General features: G+C 43.9%; 1 protein-coding gene across 1 annotated transcript in view; it reads left to right on the plus strand.

Annotated features, from left to right (window-relative positions):
* Window positions 1-336: 336 nt before the first annotated feature.
* LOC109915751 (collagen alpha-1(XXVI) chain-like) overlaps window positions 337-6512 on the plus strand; it is a 42728-nt gene continuing 36552 nt past the window's right edge. Inside the window, exon 1 of the mRNA XM_048612401.1 lies at window positions 337-378. The gene's annotated coding sequence lies outside the window, so the exon portion shown is untranslated. The remainder of the gene's footprint in view (window positions 379-6512) is intronic.

Consider the following 6512-nt stretch of genomic DNA (forward strand, 5'->3'; position numbering starts at 1 on the left):
GGATGATTTTCTCCCAGACCCAAATAAATTAGGAGGAGCCAATTTAACCCGACTTTTTTGAGTTAACAAAAGGAGTTAGGTATCGTTCTTGGGGCTAAAGGAATTAAAAGGCCTGGGGAGAAAGCAGGAACAGGATACTGATTTGGAAGATCAGCCATGGTCGTATTGAACAACGGAATAGGTGCAAAGGACTGAATCACCTGCTCCTGCTTCTATTTTCTATGTTTCTAAAAGCCAGGAATATTTTTTCTGTATTTTTGTATATGTGATGACATGCTAAAGTGCAACGTTTAACCGGTGCTAGTTTTACTTTCAGAATGTATGAACTGCACCAAATTTGCTGAACTACAGGAGAGATTAAATACTCTGGAGAATAAGGTAAATAAACTTGTTCAAATTCAGAAAAATGTTTTACATGTTCCCTGACTTACGGTGTAATGTAAGCAATGCACATGGAGTGTGGAGTCATTTCCCATGCAAGATATGTTAAATGTTCAAATGTTCAATCATTCAAGAGCAGAACTAAGTTTCCATCAAAGGTATGTTTTTACTGCTTTGCAATAAGGTCAAGGCCAGCAGTGGACTTGTTTCAAACTAAATAGACATTCATGTGGAGAGAAAGGTAAGTCATGACTGGCCAGCGGGCAGAGTCTGAAGGGGACATGGGAGGGGTGGGGGGAGGGGGGGAGGGGTTGGCGGGGGAGAGGCTACTGCTATAGCAAGGAGGTTGGTGTACATCCTAGAAAAAGGAAGAGAGAGAGAAGCGTGGAGCAATAGATGCCTCTGACCATAAGGCAGTAAGGGTCGATCCTCATGGTTAGGCCAATAGAAGCACAGAGGTAGCTGTGGAATTCAAGTCTAGGTCAGTGGCAGGAGAACAGGAACGTAGGGGAGAAATGACAGATTGCGGAGAAAACTCAAGAAGGATGAAATGAAAGATAAGATGGGAGTATGAGGAATGACTCATGAGAAATGCACAGACAAAATGCATGCTATTCTCCTGGCTATTATTATGGAATCAGGGATCTTAATAATCCTCCATTAGACACCACATTCTATCTCATCGACACGTAAGGTATGCCTCCAGTGGCTGCATGTGCTCAGGCAGCGAATGTTCCATTTATTCACACTTCTCCTCCAATCATTTCACGTGTGTTCACAGGGGAGGTACAGACGTAGTGGTAATGTCACTGGACTAGTAATGCAGAACCCCATGCAAATGTTCTGAGAACATGGGTTCAAATCCCACCATAGCAGATGGTGAAGTTTGAATTCAATAAGTATCTTAATGATTCCTTTCACAACTTTCACTGGCACCTGGGCCTTCCTGTTTGACTGAGGGAATGTGGAGATGACATGTCATGCTGAATTTCCCAATCATTTCCTGAAGCACTTGCACCTTTCACTTGTGAATTGCAGGCCAATATTGTGCCTGTTAATATCTGGAATTCAGTAATGAGTGAAGTATGTTTTACAATCTCACCGCTAGGCATTGATGTCAGCTGGTCTAATTCCTAGATGAATTGCCATTGATAGTGATGGGATATCAACTTCCTGTCAGGGGGAAGAGCTTGATTCCAAGCTTAGTCCATGCTCCATCTGGGATGTGATTCATCAGCAATGTTGTGATTGTAACGAGGTCAGCCAGGTGGATTTCATTGAATCTGAGTTCTCTGATGGGGGCTGTTAATAGAACATAGAACAGTATAGCACAGGAATGGACCCCAAGGCCCACGATGTTATGCCGTACGTGATGCCAAGTTAAACTAATCCTTTCTGCCTGCCCTTTGTCCATATCGCTCAATTCCTTCTTTATTTGTGTGGTTATCTAAAAGCCCCTTAAATGCCCCTATCGCATCTACCTCGAACCATCACCCCTGGCAGCACATCCCAGACTCCTACCACTCTCTAGGTAAAAAAAACTTGCCCCTCACATCTCCTTTGAACTTTCCTTCTCACCTCAAATGCATGCCCCCTAGTATTAGACATTTCAGCTCTGGGAGAAAGATTCTGACTGTCAACTCTATCCATGCATCTCATAATTTGATAGACTTCAGACCATGTCACCCCTCAGCCTCCACCACTCCAGAGAAAAAAAACCCATGTTTTTCCAGCATCTCCTTATAGCTCATACCCTGTTATCCAGGCAATATCCTGGTGAACCTCTTCTGCACCCTCTCCAAAGCCTCCACATCCTTCCTGTAGTGTGGCAACCGGAACTGAATCCCCTAACCACAGTCTTGTAAAGCTGCAACGTCACTTCCTGACTCTTGTACTCAATTCCCTGACCAATAAAGGCAAGCATGCCATATGCCTTCTTTACCACCCTATCTACTTGTGAAGCCATTTTAATGGAGCTATGGACTAGGACCCCAAGGTCCCCCTGTACATTAATGCTGTTCAGGGCCCTGCCATTAATTGTATATTTTTCCTTAATATTTGATCTCCCAAAGTGCAGCACCTCACACTTGCCTGGATTAAACTCCATGTGCCATTTCTCTTCCCATTTCTGCAATTTATCTGTATCCCCACTGTATCCTTTGACAAACTTCTACACTATCTAAAACTCCCTTGATGTTTGTGTTGTCTGCAAACTTACTAACCCACCCATTTATGTTTTCATCTGAGATATTTATAAATATCGCAAACAGCAAGAGGTCCCAGAACAGATCCCTCCGGATCACCACTAGTCACGTAAGCATTTCTGACATCATGTTATTTGGCTGTTATTTGGGAAGCTTAACTCGTTCCATCCTGCCATCGAAGACTGGGTCCAGTATGTGGAAAGAATTGGCGGGGCAGTCCCCAGAGTGCCAACAAAGACAAAAATTACCATCAGCAGCTGCCCCACATTCATGGGAATGGCCAGGTAAACCCTGGACTCAGTTACACGTTGACTATGTAGGTCCTTTCATGGGCTCAATGTTCTTAGTCATTGTGGACCCCATTCAAAGTGGCTGAATGTCCATGGATTTCATTCGTCAAACACAGGAAGGATGATAGAAAAACTGCGCACACCTTTTGCAATACACAAATACAGTGTATATGTACTGCAGTGACTACACTGCTGCTCCTTCATCTCATTGCTCATCTTTGGCCAATAGACCACTTCTCTTGCCTTCCTCAGATTTGACTCACTTCCTCAATGCCTTGCATGGACATGCCTTTTTCATCTCCATTGAGATAATGACTCCTTTTTTCTTTGTATAGGGCGGCATTATGGATTATCACATCATCTCTGTTCTTTTAACAGCCAGTGCTTTCAGGCCTGCCTCTCATCATGACTTCCTGCAACACTTGGAGAGTTCCATCTTGTTTTGTAGTTTGCTTGATTTGAACAAGACATTTGTTGATAAGGTATCCTGTCTCTGCTGACTTGATGACTTCAAGAGCATGTTGGGATGTTGCTGCTCATTGAATCTGAAAGGTTTCATACTGTGTCTCAGTATCCTCAACATTTCCTCATAGGCAGTGCTCCTTTTGACAACACATTGCTGTGGCTTCCCCAGCTTGTAGATCAAGAATATGAAATAACATTCTTTGTAGCAGCTTTGAAGCAAATCAAAACGATTTGAGAGATTCTTTGAAACAGCTTGTGCTCAGATTCAACTGTCATTTTGTGTCTCCCAAACAAGTATTAATAAAAATGCTCGCAAGCAAAGACAATAACCATGCACTTCTTCTTAAACTGTCTACAGCATTATTTAGTGTGTGTTCACTCCATTGACGCTAATACAGCATGTTGTCCTCAGGGAGATTAATTAGTGATTCCCCATGGGCCTTGTAGGATTTATCATGTCCCTCTTCCCCCAAGTCTGAGTACTCCCCCTCACTCCTGTGACGATGGAGCCTCTTGTGTTGTTTTGCCCATGGCCCTATTCTCATTGCTTTCTGAGTCTGGTTGGGGGTTGTATAACAAGAAGGCGAATGTGTCTTCTGTGAAGACCATCGAAAAGTCATTGCAAGGGCTCATCCTTGGTGGCGCATCCGTTGAAACAATTGCTCTGTGGAGGGTTCCTGCTGGAGGTGGTCGACGTGTTTTCTTCCTGTTTTTGCAATCTTCTCACTGGTTTTGACCATGTCCGATACTGGGCCCATTTTTTAAGGATAACTCCCAGGATTCCTGGAGTGCCATCACCAAAGTTCCTTATATGGACCATATCTCCCCCTTGTAATTTTTGAGATCTAAGTAAAACTTTGACTCCATTGTGTTCCTTGGAGTTGGAGCCCTTTTTTACGGCTTTCATCTTCTCTTTGTCAGGGTATTCTGCACCTGAGGTATATTACCTCGTTTACCTGACACGTACATTTTTCCCTTTATAGCCAGGTGCCATCCTCAGAAAAATGCCATAAGACCTCCTCCAAACTCTCCACCTGCTCCTTTGCAGTAGCTCCTGAGATTAAAATGTCATCCAGACAGACACCCCTTGGAAGATGTTCCCCATTCCCCTTTCAAAGATGGCACCAGCTGAAGAAATACCCATAAAGGGGAAATGAGTGTGTTCATACAGTCCTCGTGAAGATTTACAGTTTATAGCTTCCTGGATGACCCTTCCTGAAGCACCAGCTGGAGGTAGGCATGGCTCATATTCAATTTAGAAAATATGTGATCCCCCGGCCAGCTTTTCATACAAGTCCTCTCTGTGTGGTAAAGGGTATTTGTCTAAGCAGGAAGCTCTGTTGTCTGTCCCGGAGACAGACCAAGTTGTCAGGTTTTATAACTGGGACTACTGGCGCAGCCTGTTCAGCAAATTGTACTGGACATATGATGCCCAGTTCCTCTAGATGTTTCAATGTGGCCTGTCCTCTTGTGTATAGGGACCAGCCATGCCTTCAAGTATTTCGGTCGGCCTCTAGATCTACAGAGATCCTGGCCCTGGCATCTTTTATCTTCCCGAAGCCCTCTCAGAACACTTTGGGATACTTCCCAATGACTTCATACAGATCCCCAGTACCCATTTTAAAAAGATTTGGGCTCCTGCAAACGGTCTCCCCAAATCAACTTTTGAAACTTCCTGTCTAGTACCATCAAAATTGGCCTTGCCCAATTTTAGAACTTGAAACTTGTGCACCAGACCTATCCTTTTCTGTTACTATTTTCCAACTAATAGAATAATGATCACTAGTCTCAAAGTGCTCCCCCATTAATATCTCAGTCAGTTGCCCTGCCTTATTTCCCAAGAGAAAGTTGAGTTTTGCCCGTTCTGTAGTAGGACCATCTACACATTGATTGCAAAAGTTTTCCTGAACACACTTATCAAATTCTTTCCCATCCAAGCCCTTAACTTTATGGCAGGCCCTTTCTAAGTTTGGAAAGTCAAAATTCCAATTACATTATTCCATTACAACTCTATTATTCTTACAGCTACATATTTGCTCCTCCATTTCTTGCTGACTAATCAGTGGCCTATAGTACAATCCCATCAAAGTGATCACCCCCTTCTTATTTTCTCAGTTCCACCACCCATATCGCTTCACTGGATGATCCCTCAGGAATATCCTTTCTAAGTACTGCTGTGATGTTTTCCCTAATTCTTCCTATGGCATCTGTACCCTGAAACATTGAGCTGCCAGTCCTGACCCTCCCTCAGCCATGTTTCTGTACTAACTGTGAAATTCTTGTCCCATGTTCCCATCCATGTCCTGAGTCCATCTTGCCTTACCTGTCAGGCCCCTTGCATTGAAATAAATGCGGTTTAATTCATCAATCTTCCCTCATACCCTGCTGTGCTCTAGCCTGCCTTGTCTCTTTAAATTACTCTCTTCAACTTCTGGACCAGCCTCAACCTTCGCTTTAGTCTCACTACTGTTTAGAGTCCCACCCCCTGTCAGACTAGTTTAAACTCTCTTGTGTAGCTGTAATAAATCTCCCCATCAAGATATTGGTCCCCGTCCAGTTCTGGCGCAACCTGTCCCTCTTGCACAGATCACCTCTGCCACAAAAGAGATCCCAATGATCCAAAAATATGATTACTTTCCCTCTGCACCAGCTCCTCAACCACACATTCACCTGCCCTATCCTTCTATTCCTATTCTCGCTAACACGTGGCACTGGGAACAATCTAGAGATTACTACCCTTGAGGTTCTGCTTTTTAACCACCTGCCTAACTCCCTATATTCACTCTGCAGGACCTCATCCTTTTTCCCACCTGTGCCGTTGGTACCAAGGGATACAATGACTTCTGGCTGTTGAGAATTTGCTGCAACTGCTCAGAGATGTCCTTGACCCTGGCACCAGGGTGACAACACACCATCCTGCAGTCTCACTCACTGCTGCAGAAATGCATGTCTATGCTCCTGATCAGAGTGTCCTCTGTTACAATTGCTTGCTTGGACTTTGCTGTATCCTCTTTACATGAGAGCCAGTCATGGGGACAAAGTCTGTGCTGCTGCTGCTATTTTCCCCTGACAGTCTACTGTTGAATGGACTCTAGCCTCAAATAATGTAACCTGCAATCTAACCTGTAAAAACCAAAAGAACTGCGGATGCTGTAAATCAGGAACAAAATTT

This window comes from Rhincodon typus, chromosome 26 (genome assembly GCF_021869965.1).
Source record: "Rhincodon typus isolate 14 chromosome 26, sRhiTyp1.1, whole genome shotgun sequence".
NCBI lineage: Eukaryota > Metazoa > Chordata > Chondrichthyes > Orectolobiformes > Rhincodontidae > Rhincodon > Rhincodon typus.